Below are 17,339 nucleotides of genomic sequence, written 5' to 3' on the forward strand. Positions count from 1 at the left end.
TCAGGCTGGAATAAATTGCTCCATTCTGCTACCCGCACCCTGGCACCGCACCCTGGCACCTCACCCTGGCACCACAAAGGGAGCAAAAGATATAAATAAATAGGAATAATAATAATAAATGCCGGGCAGATCCAAGGTTACAGGTTTGGCTGCAGTCTCATAGCCCCTCTGGGGACAACCTGGAATAATGTAGGTGCAGCTTTGCTGGGTTATATACACATATATATACATATACTCTGCTCAGTAATGGGCTGGGGGCAGGATTAAAGGCAACACTAACACAATAATAAATATTGTCTGCTGAGCAATCAGACGTTACTAATGATCAGTGTCCCCGGTTACAGGGGTAACATGGTCGGTATAAGCGGACTGTGCCCCTGTATAAAGGTGGATGGGGTCAAGAGTTGCTATGGCTACTATAAGCAAACTGGTGGCCCCGGTTAAATGCTCAGTATCCCCAGTTATAGGGGCAATACAGTCAGGTTACATATATCGGTGCCCCCAGTTATAGGGGCAATACAGTCAGGTTACATATATCGGTGCCCCCCAGTTATAGGGGCAATACAGTCAGGTTACATATATCGGTGCCCCCAGTTATAGGGGCAATACAGTCAGGTTACATATATCGGTGCCCCCAGTTATAGGGGCAATACAGTCAGGTTACATGTATCGGTGCCCCCAGTTATAGGGGCAATACAGTCAGGTTACATATATCTGTGCCCCCAGTTATAGGGGCAATACAGTCAGGTTACATATATCGGTGCCCCCAGTAATAGGGGCAATACAGTCAGGTTACATATATCTGTGCCCCCCAGTTATAGGGGCAATACAGTCAGGTTACATATATCAGTGCCCCCAGTTATAGGGGCAATACAGTCAGGTTACATATATTGGTGCCCCCCAGTTATAGGGGCAATACAGTCAGGTTACATATATCGGTGCCCCCAGTTATAGGGGCAATACAGTCAGGTTACATGTATCGGTGCCCCCAGTTATAGGGGCAATACAGTCAGGTTACATATATCGGTGCCCCCAGTTATAGGGGCAATACAGTCAGGTTACATATATCTGTGCCCCCAGTTATAGGGGCAATACAGTCAGGTTACATATATCTGTGCCCCCAGTTATAGGGGCAATACAGTCAGGTTACATATTTCGGTGCCCCCAGTTATAGGGGCAATACAGTCAGGTTACATATATCTGTGCCCCCCAGTTATAGGGGCAATACAGTCAGGTTACATATATCTGTGCCCCCAGTTATAGGGGCAATACAGTCAGGTTACATATATCTGTGCCCCCAGTTATAGGGGCAATACAGTCAGGTTACATATATCTGTGCCCCCCAGTTATAGGGGCAATACAGTCAGGTTACATATATCTGTGCCCCCAGTTATAGGGGCAATACAGTCAGGTTACATATATCTGTGCCCCCAGTTATACGGGCAATACAGTCAGGTTACATATATCTGTGCCCCCAGTTATACGGGCAATACAGTCAGGTTACATATATCTGTGCCCCCCAGTTATAGGGGCAATACAGTCAGGTTACATATATCTGTGCCCCCCAGTTATAGGGGCAATACAGTCAGGTTACATGTATCGGTGCCCCCAGTTATAGGGGCAATACAGTCAGGTTACATATATCTGTGCCCCCAGTTATAGGGGCAATACAGGCAGGTTACATATATCGGTGCCCCCAGTTATAGGGGCAATACAGTCAGGTTACATGTATCGGTGCCCCCAGTTATAGGGGCAATACAGTCAGGTTACATATATCGGTGCCCCCAGTTATAGGGGCAATACAGTCAGGTTACATGTATCGGTGCCCCCAGTTATAGGGGCAATACAGTCAGGTTACATATATCGGGGCCCCCCAGTTATAGGGGCAATACAGTCAGGTTACATATATCGGTGCCCCCCAGTTATAGGGGCAATACAGTCAGGTTACATATATCTGTGCCCCCAGTTATAGGGGCAATACAGTCAGGTTACATATATCTGTGCCCCCAGTTATAGGGGCAATACAGTCAGGTTACATATATCTGTGCCCCCAGTTATAGGGGCAATACAGTCAGGTTACATATATCTGTGCCCCCAGTTATAGGGGCAATACAGTCAGGTTACATATATCGGTATCCCCAGTTATAGGGGCAATACAGTCAGGTTACATATATCGGTGCCCCCAGTTATAGGGGCAATACAGTCAGGTTACATATATCGGTGCCCCCAGTTATAGGGGCAATACAGTCAGGTTACATATATCGGTGCCCCCAGTTATAGGGGCAATACAGTCAGGTTACATATATCGGTGCCCCCAGTTATAGGGGCAATACAGTCAGGTTACATATATCGGTGCCCCCAGTTATAGGGGCAATACAGTCAGGTTACATATATCGGTGCCCCCAGTTATAGGGGCAATACAGTCAGGTTACATATATCGGTGCCCCCAGTTATAGGGGCAATACAGTCAGGTTACATATATCGGTGCCCCCAGTTATAGGGGCAATACAGTCAGGTTACATATATCGGTGCCCCCAGTTATAGGGGCAATACAGTCAGGTTACGTATATCGGTGCCCCCAGTTATAGGGGCAATACAGTCAGGTTACATATATCGGTGCCCCCAGTAATAGGGGCAATACAGTAAGGTTACGTATATCAGTGCCCCCAGTTATAGGGGCAATACAGTCAGGTTACATATATCGGTGCCCCCAGTTATAGGGGCAATACAGTCAGGTTACATATATCGGTGCCCCCAGTTATAGGGGCAATACAGTCAGGTTTCATATATCGGTGCCCCCAGTTATAGGGGCAATACAGTCAGGTTACGTATATCGGTGCCCCCCCAGTTATAGGGGCAATACAGTCAGGTTACATATATCTGTGCCCCCAGTTATAGGGGCAATACAGTCAGGTTACATATATCGGTGCCCCCCAGTTATAGGGGCAATAGAGTCAGGTTACATATATCTGTGCCCCCCAGTTATAGGGGCAATACAGTAAGCTTACATATATCGGTGCCCCCAGTTATAGGGGCAATACAGTCAGGTTACATGCATCGGTGCCCCCAGTTATAGGGGCAATACAGTCAGGTTACATATATCTGTGCCCCCCAGTTATAGGGGCAATACAGTCAGGTTACATATATCGGTGCCCCCAGTTATAGGGCAATACAGTCAGGTTACATATATCGGTGCCCCCCAGTTATAGGGGCAATACAGTCAGGTTACATATATCGGTGCCCCCAGTTATAGGGCAATACAGTCAGGTTACATATATCTGTGCCCCCAGTTATAGGGGCAATACAGTCAGGTTACATATATCGGTGCCCCCAGTAATAGGGGCAATACAGTAAGGTTACGTATATCAGTGCCCCCAGTTATAGGGGCAATACAGTCAGGTTACATATATCGGTGCCCCCAGTTATAGGGGCAATACAGTCAGGTTACATATATCGGTGCCCCCAGTTATAGGGGCAATACAGTCAGGTTTCATATATCGGTGCCCCCAGTTATAGGGGCAATACAGTCAGGTTACGTATATCGGTGCCCCCCCAGTTATAGGGGCAATACAGTCAGGTTACATATATCTGTGCCCCCCAGTTATAGGGGCAATACAGTCAGGTTACATATATCGGTGCCCCCCAGTTATAGGGGCAATAGAGTCAGGTTACATATATCGGTGCCCCCAGTTATAGGGGCAATACAGTAAGCTTACATATATCGGTGCCCCCAGTTATAGGGGCAATACAGTCAGGTTACATATATCTGTGCCCCCCAGTTATAGGGGCAATACAGTAAGCTTACATATATCGGTGCCCCCAGTTATAGGGGCAATACAGTCAGGTTACATGCATCGGTGCCCCCAGTTATAGGGGCAATACAGTCAGGTTACATATATCTGTGCCCCCCAGTTATAGGGGCAATACAGTCAGGTTACATATATCTGTGCCCCCAGTTATAGGGGCAATACAGTCAGGTTACGTATATCGGTGCCCCCCCAGTTATAGGGGCAATACAGTCAGGTTACATATATCTGTGCCCCCCAGTTATAGGGGCAATACAGTCAGGTTACGTATATCGGTGCCCCCCAGTTATAGGGGCAATAGAGTCAGGTTACATATATCTGTGCCCCCCAGTTATAGGGGCAATACAGTAAGCTTACATATATCGGTGCCCCCAGTTATAGGGGCAATACAGTCAGGTTACATGCATCGGTGCCCCCAGTTATAGGGGCAATACAGTCAGGTTACATATATCTGTGCCCCCCAGTTATAGGGGCAATACAGTCAGGTTACATATATCGGTGCCCCCAGTTATAGGGCAATACAGTCAGGTTACATATATCGGTGCCCCCCAGTTATAGGGGCAATACAGTCAGGTTACATATATCGGTGCCCCCAGTTATAGGGCAATACAGTCAGGTTACATATATCGGTGCCCCCAGTTATAGGGGCAATACAGTCAGGTTACATGTATCGGTGCCCCCAGTTATAGGGGCAATACAGTCAGGTTACATATATCGGTGCCCCCAGTTATAGGGGCAATACAGTCAGGTTACATATATCGGTGCCCCCCAGTTATAGGGGCAATACAGTCAGGTTACATATATCGGTGCCCCCAGTTATAGGGGCAATACAGTCAGGTTACATATATCGGTGCCCCCAGTTATAGGGGCAATACAGTCAGGTTACATATATCGGTGCCCCCAGTTATAGGGGCAATACAGTCAGGTTACATATATCGGTGCCCCCAGTTATAGGGGCAATACAGTCAGGTTACATATATCGGTGCCCCCAGTTTTAGGGGCAATACAGTCAGGTTACATATATCTGTGCCCCCCAGTTATAGGGGCAATACAGTCAGGTTACATATATCGGTGCCCCCAGTTTTAGGGGCAATACAGTCAGGTTACATATATCTGTGCCCCCCAGTTATAGGGGCAATACAGTCAGGTTACATATATCGGTGCCCCCAGTTATAGGGGCAATACAGTCAGGTTACATATATCTGTGCCCCCCAGTTATAGGGGCAATACAGTCAGGTTACATATATCGGTGCCCCCCAGTTATAGGGGCAATACAGTCAGGTTACATATATCTGTGCCCCCAGTTATAGGGGCAATACAGTCAGGTTACATATATCGGTGCCCCCAGTTATAGGGGCAATACAGTCAGGTTACATATATCTGTGCCCCCAGTTATAGGGGCAATACAGTCAGGTTACATATATCGGTGCCCCCAGTTATAGGGGCAATACAGTCAGGTTACATGTATCTGTGCCCCCCAGTTATAGGGGCAATACAGTCAGGTTACATGTATCGGTGCCCCCAGTTATAGGGGCAATACAGTCAGGTTACATATATCGGTGCCCCCCAGTTATAGGGGCAATACAGTCAGGTTACATATATCTGTGCCCCCCAGTTATAGGGGCAATACAGTCAGGTTACATATATCGGTGCCCCCAGTTATAGGGGCAATACAGTCAGGTTACATGTATCGGTGCCCCCAGTTATAGGGGCAATACAGTCAGGTTACATGTATCTGTGCCCCCCAGTTATAGGGGCAATACAGTCAGGTTACATGTATCGGTGCCCCCAGTTATAGGGGCAATACAGTCAGGTTACATGTATCGGTGCCCCCAGTTATAGGGGCAATACAGTCAGGTTACATATATCGGTGCCCCCCAGTTATAGGGGCAATACAGTCAGGTTACATGTATCGGTGCCCCCAGTTATAGGGGCAATACAGTCAGGTTACATATATCGGTGCCCCCAGTTATAGGGGCAATACAGGCAGGTTACATATATCGGTGCCCCCAGTTATAGGGGCAATACAGTCAGGTTACATATATCTGTGCCCCCCAGTTATAGGGGCAATACAGTCAGGTTACATATATCGGTATCCCCAGTTATAGGGGCAATACAGTCAGGTTACATATATCGGTGCCCCCAGTTATAGGGGCAATACAGTCAGGTTACATATATCGGTGCCCCCAGTTATAGGGGCAATACAGTCAGGTTACATATATCTGTGCCCCCCAGTTATAGGGGCAATACAGTCAGGTTACATATATCGGTATCCCCAGTTATAGGGGCAATACAGTCAGGTTACATATATCGGTGCCCCCAGTTATAGGGGCAATACAGTCAGGTTACATATATCGGTGCCCCCAGTTATAGGGGCAATACAGTCAGGTTACATATATCGGTGCCCCCAGTTATAGGGGCAATACAGTCAGGTTACATATATCGGTGCCCCCAGTAATAGGGGCAATACAGTCAGGTTACATATATCGGTGCCCCCAGTTATAGGGGCAATACAGTCAGGTTACATATATCGGTGCCCCCAGTAATAGGGGCAATACAGTAAGGTTACGTATATCAGTGCCCCCAGTTATAGGGGCAATACAGTCAGGTTACATATATCGGTGCCCCCAGTTATAGGGGCAATACAGTCAGGTTACATATATCGGTGCCCCCAGTTATAGGGGCAATACAGTCAGGTTTCATATATCGGTGCCCCCAGTTATAGGGGCAATACAGTCAGGTTACGTATATCGGTGCCCCCCAGTTATAGGGGCAATACAGTCAGGTTACATATATCGGTGCCCCCCAGTTATAGGGGCAATACAGTCAGGTTACATATATCGGTGCCCCCCAGTTATAGGGGCAATACAGTCAGGTTACATATATCTGTGCCCCCCAGTTATAGGGGCAATACAGTAAGCTTACATATATCGGTGCCCCCAGTTATAGGGGCAATACAGTCAGGTTACATGCATCGGTGCCCCCAGTTATAGGGGCAATACAGTCAGGTTACATATATCGGTGCCCCCAGTTATAGGGCAATACAGTCAGGTTACATATATCGGTGCCCCCAGTTATAGGGGCAATACAGTCAGGTTACATATATCGGTGCCCCCAGTTATAGGGGCAATACAGTCAGGTTACATATATCTGTGCCCCCAGTTATAGGGGCAATACAGTCAGGTTACATATATCGGTGCCCCCAGTTATAGGGGCAATACAGTCAGGTTACATGTATCGGTGCCCCCAGTTATAGGGGCAATACAGTCAGGTTACATATATCGGTGCCCCCCAGTTATAGGGGCAATACAGTCAGGTTACATATATCGGTGCCCCCAGTTATAGGGGCAATACAGTCAGGTTACATATATCGGTGCCCCCAGTTATAGGGCAATACAGTCAGGTTACATATATCGGTGCCCCCAGTTATAGGGGCAATACAGTCAGGTTACATATATCGGTGCCCCCAGTTATAAGGGCAATACAGTCAGGTTACATATATCGGTGCCCCCCAGTTATAGGGGCAATACAGTCAGGTTACATGTATCGGTGCCCCCAGTTATAGGGGCAATACAGTCAGGTTACATATATCGGTGCCCCCAGTTATAGGGGCAATACAGTCAGGTTACATGTATCGGTGCCCCCAGTTATAGGGGCAATACAGTCAGGTTACATATATCGGTATCCCCAGTTATAGGGGCAATACAGTCAGGTTACATATATCGGTGCCCCCAGTTATAGGGGCAATACAGTCAGGTTACATATATCTGTGCCCCCAGTTATAGGGGCAATACAGTCAGGTTACATATATCTGTGCCCCCAGTTATAGGGGCAATACAGTCAGGTTACATATATCGGTGCCCCCAGTTATAGGGGCAATACAGTCAGGTTACATGTATCGGTGCCCCCAGTTATAGGGGCAATACAGTCAGGTTACATATATCTGTGCCCCCCAGTTATAGGGGCAATACAGTCAGGTTACATATATCTGTGCCCCCAGTTATAGGGGCAATACAGTCAGGTTACATATATCGGTGCCCCCAGTTATAGGGCAATACAGTCAGGTTACATATATCTGTGCCCCCAGTTATAGGGGCAATACAGTCAGGTTACATATATCTGTGCCCCCCAGTTATAGGGGCAATACAGTCAGGTTACATATATCGGTGCCCCCAGTTATAGGGGCAATACAGTCAGGTTACATATATCTGTGCCCCCAGTTATAGGGGCAATACAGTCAGGTTACATATATCGGTGCCCCAGTTATAGGGGCAATACAGTCAGGTTACATATATCTGTGCCCCCCAGTTATAGGGGCAATACAGTCAGGTTACATATATCTGTGCCCCCCAGTTATAGGGGCAATACAGTCAGGTTACATATATCTGTGCCCCCCAGTTATAGGGGCAATACAGTCAGGTTACATGTATCGGTGCCCCCAGTTATAGGGGCAATACAGTCAGGTTACATATATCTGTGCCCCCCAGTTATAGGGGCAATACAGTCAGGTTACGTATATCGGTGCCCCCAGTTATAGGGGCAATACAGTCAGGTTACATATATCGGTGCCCCCAGTTATAGGGGCAATACAGTCAGGTTACATATATCTGTGCCCCCAGTTATAGGGGCAATACAGTCAGGTTACATATATCGGTGCCCCCAGTTATAGGGGCAATACAGTCAGGTTACATATATCGGTGCCCCCAGTAATAGGGGCAATACAGTAAGGTTACGTATATCAGTGCCCCCAGTTATAGGGGCAATACAGTCAGGTTACATATATCGGTGCCCCCAGTTATAGGGGCAATACAGTCAGGTTACATATATCGGTGCCCCCAGTTATAGGGGCAATACAGTCAGGTTACATATATCGGTGCCCCCAGTTATAGGGGCAATACAGTCAGGTTACGTATATCGGTGCCCCCCCAGTTATAGGGGCAATACAGTCAGGTTACATATATCTGTGCCCCCCAGTTATAGGGGCAATACAGTCAGGTTACATGTATCGGTGCCCCCAGTTATAGGGGCAATACAGTCAGGTTACATATATCTGTGCCCCCCAGTTATAGGGGCAATACAGTCAGGTTACGTATATCGGTGCCCCCAGTTATAGGGGCAATACAGTCAGGTTACATATATCGGTGCCCCCAGTAATAGGGGCAATACAGTCAGGTTACATATATCTGTGCCCCCAGTTATAGGGGCAATACAGTCAGGTTACATATATCGGTGCCCCCAGTTATAGGGGCAATACAGTCAGGTTACATATATCGGTGCCCCCAGTAATAGGGGCAATACAGTAAGGTTACGTATATCAGTGCCCCCAGTTATAGGGGCAATACAGTCAGGTTACATATATCGGTGCCCCCAGTTATAGGGGCAATACAGTCAGGTTACATATATCGGTGCCCCCAGTTATAGGGGCAATACAGTCAGGTTACATATATCGGTGCCCCCAGTTATAGGGGCAATACAATCAGGTTACATATATCGGTGCCCCCAGTTATAGGGGCAATACAGTCAGGTTACATATATCGGTGCCCCCAGTTATAGGGGCAATACAGTCAGGTTACATATATCGGTGCCCCCAGTTATAGGGGCAATACAGTCAGGTTACGTATATCGGTGCCCCCCCAGTTATAGGGGCAATACAGTCAGGTTACATATATCTGTGCCCCCCAGTTATAGGGGCAATACAGTCAGGTTACATATATCGGTGCCCCCAGTTATAGGGGCAATACAGTCAGGTTACATATATCTGTGCCCCCCAGTTATAGGGGCAATACAGTCAGGTTACATATATCGGTGCCCCCAGTTATAGGGGCAATACAGTCAGGTTACATATATCGGTGCCCCCAGTTATAGGGGCAATACAGTCAGGTTACATATATCTGTGCCCCCAGTTATAGGGGCAATACAGTCAGGTTACATATATCGGTGCCCCCAGTTATAGGGGCAATACAGTCAGGTTACATATATCTGTGCCCCCAGTTATAGGGGCAATACAGTCAGGTTACATATATCTGTGCCCCCCAGTTATAGGGGCAATACAGTCAGGTTACATGTATCGGTGCCCCCAGTTATAGGGGCAATACAGTCAGGTTACATATATCGGTGCCCCCAGTTATAGGGGCAATACAGTCAGGTTACATGTATCTGTGCCCCCAGTTATAGGGGCAATACAGTCAGGTTACATATATCTGTGCCCCCCAGTTATAGGGGCAATACAGTCAGGTTACATGTATCGGTGCCCCCAGTTATAGGGGCAATACAGTCAGGTTACATATATCGGTATCCCCAGTTATAGGGGCAATACAGTCAGGTTACATATATCGGTGCCCCCCAGTTATAGGGGCAATACAGTCAGGTTACATATATCTGTGCCCCCAGTTATAGGGGCAATACAGTCAGGTTACATATATCGGTGCCCCCAGTTATAGGGGCAATACAGTCAGGTTACATATATCTGTGCCCCCAGTTATAGGGGCAATACAGTCAGGTTACATATATCGGTGCCCCCAGTTATAGGGGCAATACAGTCAGGTTACATGTATCGGTGCCCCCAGTTATAGGGGCAATACAGTCAGGTTACATATATCTGTGCCCCCCAGTTATAGGGGCAATACAGTCAGGTTACATATATCTGTGCCCCCAGTTATAGGGGCAATACAGTCAGGTTACATATATCGGTGCCCCCAGTTATAGGGCAATACAGTCAGGTTACATATATCTGTGCCCCCAGTTATAGGGGCAATACGGTCAGGTTACATATATCTGTGCCCCCCAGTTATAGGGGCAATACAGTCAGGTTACATATATCGGTGCCCCCAGTTATAGGGGCAATACAGTCAGGTTACATATATCGGTGCCCCCAGTTATAGGGGCAATACAGTCAGGTTACATATATCGGTGCCCCCAGTTATAGGGGCAATACAGTCAGGTTACATATATCTGTGCCCCCAGTTATAGGGGCAATACAGTCAGGTTACATATATCGGTGCCCCCAGTTATAGGGGCAATACAGTCAGGTTACATATATCGGTGCCCCCAGTTATAGGGGCAATACAGTCAGGTTACATGTATCGGTGCCCCCAGTTATAGGGGCAATACAGTCAGGTTACATATATCGGTGCCCCCAGTAATAGGGGCAATACAGTAAGGTTACGTATATCAGTGCCCCCAGTTATAGGGGCAATACAGTCAGGTTACATATATCGGTGCCCCCAGTTATAGGGGCAATACAGTCAGGTTACATATATCGGTGCCCCCAGTTATAGGGGCAATACAGTCAGGTTACATATATCGGTGCCCCCAGTTATAGGGGCAATACAGTCAGGTTACATATATCGGTGCCCCCAGTTATAGGGGCAATACAGTCAGGTTACATATATCGGTGCCCCCAGTTATAGGGGCAATACAGTCAGGTTACGTATATCGGTGCCCCCCCAGTTATAGGGGCAATACAGTCAGGTTACATATATCTGTGCCCCCCAGTTATAGGGGCAATACAGTCAGGTTACATATATCGGTGCCCCCAGTTATAGGGGCAATACAGTCAGGTTACATATATCGGTGCCCCCCCGTTATAGGGGCAATACAGTAAGGTTACGTATATCAGTGCCCCCAGTTATAGGGGCAATACAGTCAGGTTACATATATCGGTGCCCCCAGTTATAGGGGCAATACAGTCAGGTTACATATATCTGTGCCCCCCAGTTATAGGGGCAATACAGTCAGGTTACATATATCGGTGCCCCCAGTAATAGGGGCAATACAGTAAGGTTACGTATATCAGTGCCCCCAGTTATAGGGGCAATACAGTCAGGTTACATATATCGGTGCCCCCAGTTATAGGGGCAATACAGTCAGGTTACATATATCGGTGCCCCCAGTTATAGGGGCAATACAGTCAGGTTACATATATCGGTGCCCCCAGTTATAGGGGCAATACAGTCAGGTTACATATATCGGTGCCCCCAGTTATAGGGGCAATACAGTCAGGTTACATATATCGGTGCCCCCAGTTATAGGGGCAATACAGTCAGGTTACATATATCGGTGCCCCCAGTTATAGGGGCAATACTGTCAGGTTACGTATATCGGTGCCCCCCCAGTTATAGGGGCAATACAGTCAGGTTACATATATCTGTGCCCCCCAGTTATAGGGGCAATACAGTCAGGTTACATATATCGGTGCCCCCCAGTTATAGGGGCAATACAGTAAGCTTACATATATCGGTGCCCCCAGTTATAGGGGCAATACAGTCAGGTTACATGCATCGGTGCCCCCAGTTATAGGGGCAATACAGTCAGGTTACATATATCTGTGCCCCCCAGTTATAGGGGCAATACAGTCAGGTTACATATATCTGTGCCCCCCAGTTATAGGGGCAATACAGTCAGGTTACATATATCGGTGCCCCCCAGTTATAGGGGCAATACAGTCAGGTTACATATATCGGTGCCCCCAGTTATAGGGGCAATACAGTCAGGTTACATGTATCGGTGCCCCCAGTTATAGGGGCAATACAGTCAGGTTACATATATCGGTGCCCCCAGTTATAGGGGCAATACAGTCAGGTTACATGTATCGGTGCCCCCAGTTATAGGGGCAATACAGTCAGGTTACATGTATCGGTGCCCCCAGTTATAGGGGCAATACAGTCAGGTTACATATATCGGTGCCCCCAGTTATAGGGGCAATACAGTCAGGTTACATATATCGGTGCCCCCCAGTTATAGGGGCAATACAGTCAGGTTATATATATCGGTGCCCCCAGTTATAGGGGCAATACAGTCAGGTTACATATATCTGTGCCCCCCAGTTATAGGGGCAATACAGTCAGGTTACATATATCTGTGCCCCCCAGTTATAGGGGCAATACAGTCAGGTTACATGTATCGGTGCCCCCAGTTATAGGGGCAATACAGTCACGTTACATGTATCGGTGCCCCCAGTTATAGGGGCAATACAGTTAGGTTACATATATCGGTGCCCCCAGTTATAGGGGCAATACAGTCAGGTTACATATATCTGTGCCCCCCAGTTATAGGGGCAATACAGTCAGGTTACATATATCTGTGCCACCCAGTTATAGGGGCAATACAGTCAGGTTACATATATCGGTGCCCCCAGTTATAGGGGCAATACAGTCAGGTTACATATATCTGTGCCCCCCAGTTATAGGGGCAATACAGTCAGGTTACATATATCTGTGCCACCCAGTTATAGGGGCAATACAGTCAGGTTACATATATCGGTGCCCCCCAGTTATAGGGGCAATACAGTCAGGTTACATATATCGGTGCCCCCAGTTATAGGGGCAATACAGTCAGGTTACATATATCGGTGCCCCCAGTTATAGGGGCAATACAGTCAGGTTACATATATCGGTGCCCCCAGTTATAGGGGCAATACAGTCAGGTTACATATATCTGTGCCCCCCAGTTATAGGGGCAATACAGTCAGGTTACATATATCTGTGCCCCCCAGTTATAGGGGCAATACAGTCAGGTTACATATATCGGTGCCCCCAGTTATAGGGGCAATACAGTCAGGTTACATATATCTGTGCCCCCCAGTTATAGGGGCAATACAGTCAGGTTACATATATCGGTGCCCCCAGTTATAGGGGCAATACAGTCAGGTTACATATATCTGTGCCCCCAGTTATAGGGGCAATACAGTCAGGTTACATATATCGGTGCCCCCAGTTATAGGGGTAAATAGGAGATGTGCTTGGTGTAAGCGGATCAGTATCTGTGGTTGAAGAAACAATGTGGCCAGCTTGGGTACATCAGTGATAAAGGGGCAACCCGGTCAGTATAAGCAGATTGGTCTCCCCGGTTAAAGGGGCAATAAGCATATTATAATCTGATCTGTCTCCAGTTAAAGGGGTGATGGGGCCATTTTTCCTATGACAGTGTGGCCAGTGTGTATCTGTGTTTAGCCTCCTTCATCCAGTGCCAACACAGACACTATTTAAAGTGACACTGATACTTTTACAAACTCCATCACACCCATTATCTCATTAATCATCTATTTTATTGGTCAGAGTCAAACCCTGCCGTTCTAAGCACGGTGCCCTAGCGCTAAGGGGGCCCCTGTTTCTTTGTTGGAGAGAAAGTGATTGGCACATTGGCCTTTTCTGTATACCATTGGCCAATGGCACTTCTGGCACAAATTACATATTAAAGAGAAAATAAATATATTTGTTAATGATGAGAGTGTAGGTTTAATATGAATGCATTTGTTACAACAGCGCCACCTGCTGGTCAGTTTTGGAACAGTGGAGGATGTTGCTGAGGAAGTGGTCAGATAAAAGTAAAAGGGCTGATGTGATAACTTTTCTCACATTTTCCCTAACCAGAAGAACATCAGACCAGCCCTCTTTCCTTCTCCTGACAACTTCCTGGCCAATGTCCTCATTAACGCATGTTCATGGGCTGCCAAGTGGCCAAACCCATCCAGGTCTCTGTTGCCCCCCTAGGGAGCCAGCCCTGATGCCTGGGGTCCCCTGCTTGGATGGATAAATGCTGACATCATCCTTTAGGAAAAATACAATAGCGGGTCTGAACTGGCATTTCCAGTACAGAGAGGCCCAAACAGCCCCCAATGGCCAATAAATAGTGACTGTCTATGGCATCTTACAGCAGCCCCTCTGGCATTTGCCAGAGCCAGGGTCGGACTGGGCTGCCAGGACACCGGGAAAAATCCCGGTGGGTCATGGCTCTAGTGGGACCCAGCGGCCCAGACCCGACCCTTACCTGTGCTCCCCCTGCCCGACCGCTCCTGCCCCAATGCGTTAAATTACACACATTCGGGGGAGGACGTCGGGTGAGGGGCCCTGCGAGGGGGGTCAGGGGGGCATTGACAGTGGGGAGGAGGGAATTAGGGGACACAGCCGGCGGGGGGCACCTGCAGGGCCCCTGGGGCGGAAGCCCTGGTGGGCCCTTCACCCCCCCAGTCCGACCCTGGCCACAACCCACAGATTGCCAGTCCGGGCCTGGCACAATAGCCATAAAAGTGTAGCCAGTGGTCTTTGATTTTCAGCGCAGATTTCTGGTGCCGTATTGGTTTCGGGTTGGACGCCGTACAGATATATATATAAAAGCCGGCATGCCTAAGCCTGATTTACTGACTAAAGAGGGATTTCTGCAGCTAAAGCCATTATGCTGGGCAGCCTGTAATACTCTGGGCAGGGAGAAAGGAGAGAGGAGCTGCCACTGAGATTATTGTTCTCGGGTGACTTACTAAATAAGGGCAACCGTAACTCCTCTTACTCTGCAGGCAGCACTGGCATAGACCCTGGCATAGACCCTGGCATAGACCCTGGCATAGACCCTGGCATAGTAAACAGCAGCACTATAAGGGCATTGCTCCCTGTTATTGGTTTGCCCTGAACTCTAGGGGGCATCTATGCCAATTAGAAATGCCGACTGCCCCCTTTTCATGGGTGCATCCAGCAGTCTCATCACCAGGTAGAAGTGTAGCATAGTGGGTTGGGGGCTGTACTTTAGCAGTGTTGTCTACTATCTAGTTGCTATGGTCAGTATCCCCAGCAACCAGACACAGACTGTTTGTCTGACATTCAGGCCAAGGTCTGGTTGCTATTGTTAGACATCGGGAAGCGCAGCACTGCTACAGGGAGGTTTGGCATCGTGGATCAGGATCAGCATTCAGTTTCTAGAAGGAAAAGTGAGGACAGAGAAAAAAACAGGCTCTTGTCTCCATCTAGTGGCTGTAAATTCTCCTACATCAAACAAACCAGCTTAATGTTGATTGGACCATACAGGGGCCGTGTGCGTAAATGGAAGATATTTTGCACCAAGGAAAGTTATAGCCAAATAGGGACTCCCATAACAGTATTTCATGGCAAATTGTCCCCAGTATAGGCTGGCACAGTGACTCCCCTGAATGGTATAAAATGGTATATAACCGGTGGTGCTTGGCACTGTCATGCCTTCCGCTTCCTACTGTGCAACCATAGCTGCTGCACTAGGCACCTCACTGCCCATTTAGTAAATATGGCCCTAAATAGAATGTGCACACAACATAAACAGTGCATGACAAAATATCACATGTTACAGACACCTCACAGCTTCACAACCTCACAAGTCTCTCACAGTTTTCACAACTGGGTTATGAGATACTTAGATTGTACACTGTTGTGTGAAATTGTCATTGTTATACCAATAAATATAGGGGTTGTGCATAATCAGAGCCAGTTTATTATGGAAAAGTTCCATAGCAGAATCATAGTGGGAGTGGTGGTGGATGGGGTCGATAATGGAGACCCACACAAAACAGAAGAACGTGATGACTCTTGATGTAAACCCTGCTGCACTGCTCAGCCAAACTTTACTCAGTTGTTGCTGAACTACAAATCCCAGAATAATGTAACATATAATGAAGGTAGAGGCATGCTGGGAGCTGTAGTCCGGCAACATCAGGGTTGTATTCTTAAAGCAATATTGCACAATAAAACTTTCCCCCAAATCTCCACAGGCAGCGACTGCTTTAAAATGCAAAAAATCCTCCAATGAGAATCCCAGCTGATCTGTGTAAATCCGGCTCCCTGTTCTCTGTTCCTGCAATTGGAGTTGGGAGCATTAAGCACAGTTTCCCAGCACTGAACAAGTCTGTCCCTTTATCCCCATGTCTGATTCCTGTGCCATATAACGATCCCAAAATGGCACCATAATCTCTCTATGCAAGATAACAGGAAGATAACTAAATACAATATTTATAGACCAACCAAATGATAAAGATATCAGGAAGATGGAATTAGAATTCTTATTGGTCAATTCTCTACCATTTTTGGTCAGTAGAATTCTCATTGATGAGTTCTCTCTCATATATAATTATATAGGGGACAGCTATATGGTTGGGTGTAGATCCCCTTTACTGTTTTTGTCGTTTCCAACCCCCCAAGCAGCACTATACCCACTGATCTGAGGTTTGATTACAGTATCCGCCCATCTGAAGACTGAAGAAGATGCCGCCATTTCTGGGAACTGGAACATCTGTCTTTATGACTAATTCAGAATGCATTTAATATTGGGTGACCTGGCATGTAAAATTTAGTGGCCCTTTTACATTACTGTTACAACTGTTACCGACAACAGAAGGAACTAAAAATCCGCTCCTAAACCTGAACAAACAGTTGGCGACTGGGCCCCCGAGTCTCCAGGCTTCTGCAAATCCCACGGAATTATCTGCATCTGTTTCCTTCTCTTGACTTGCTTAGAAGTAGAAAGGATAGAGAAGGCAGAATGTTTCCTACAGCCCATGACCAATCATGTCAGGAGCCTCCGAGCATTATATTTATGGGTGATGCTTGTGAACTTTGCCTCCAAGCCTTGTAGGAAGAGGAAATGTTTTCAATCAGTGCTGGTAACCCTAGCGTGCTGCTTGCCAGTAGGACACGGCTAGTAGGGTTTAGGTGGGAGATTGACACAGCTGTCCATATAAATCACTGTGTAGAACATCTCCTGCCCAATTTATTCTACCTGATCTCCTGTCATAAATGT

Source organism: Xenopus tropicalis, chromosome 9 (assembly GCF_000004195.4).
Source record: "Xenopus tropicalis strain Nigerian chromosome 9, UCB_Xtro_10.0, whole genome shotgun sequence".
NCBI classification, from domain to species: domain Eukaryota; kingdom Metazoa; phylum Chordata; class Amphibia; order Anura; family Pipidae; genus Xenopus; species Xenopus tropicalis.